This window comes from Seriola lalandi, unplaced genomic scaffold, assembly GCF_002814215.2.
Source record: "Seriola lalandi dorsalis isolate HSWRI2012SDOR001 ecotype SW California unplaced genomic scaffold, Sedor1 jcf7180002055004, whole genome shotgun sequence".
Lineage (NCBI taxonomy): Eukaryota > Metazoa > Chordata > Actinopteri > Carangiformes > Carangidae > Seriola > Seriola lalandi.
The window spans coordinates 144,392-144,784 of NW_019525548.1; positions in this window are offsets into that span (position 1 = coordinate 144,392).

Here is a 393-nt window from a genome sequence, read left to right on the forward strand (position 1 = left end):
TATAGGAATAGGATGTTTAACTTGTAATAGGCAGAGATTAACAACCACATTTTTTGCCCCAGGGACCCATGATAGGTAAATCTATAATATTTACCTCTAAAAGGTAGTGGAGCAAATGCATAGAGTAGCCTTAATTGCAAAATACTCTAAAATATGTATTTTAAAAGTGGTAGTACTTTCCACCACTGAGTGCTACTGTATTCTTAAATCAATTCCCTCATTTTAAGTTGTTTATAATTGATAATGAACGTTACTTTGAGTCTCTCAAGTAGGTAACAAACAAGAAAATCCATGTCAGCAGTTAATATTATATTTTTAATTTTTTTTTTTTTTTTAATTTATGTATTTGTTGTTTTTTGTTTGTTTCTTTTATTGAAGAACTTTTGTGTGAAA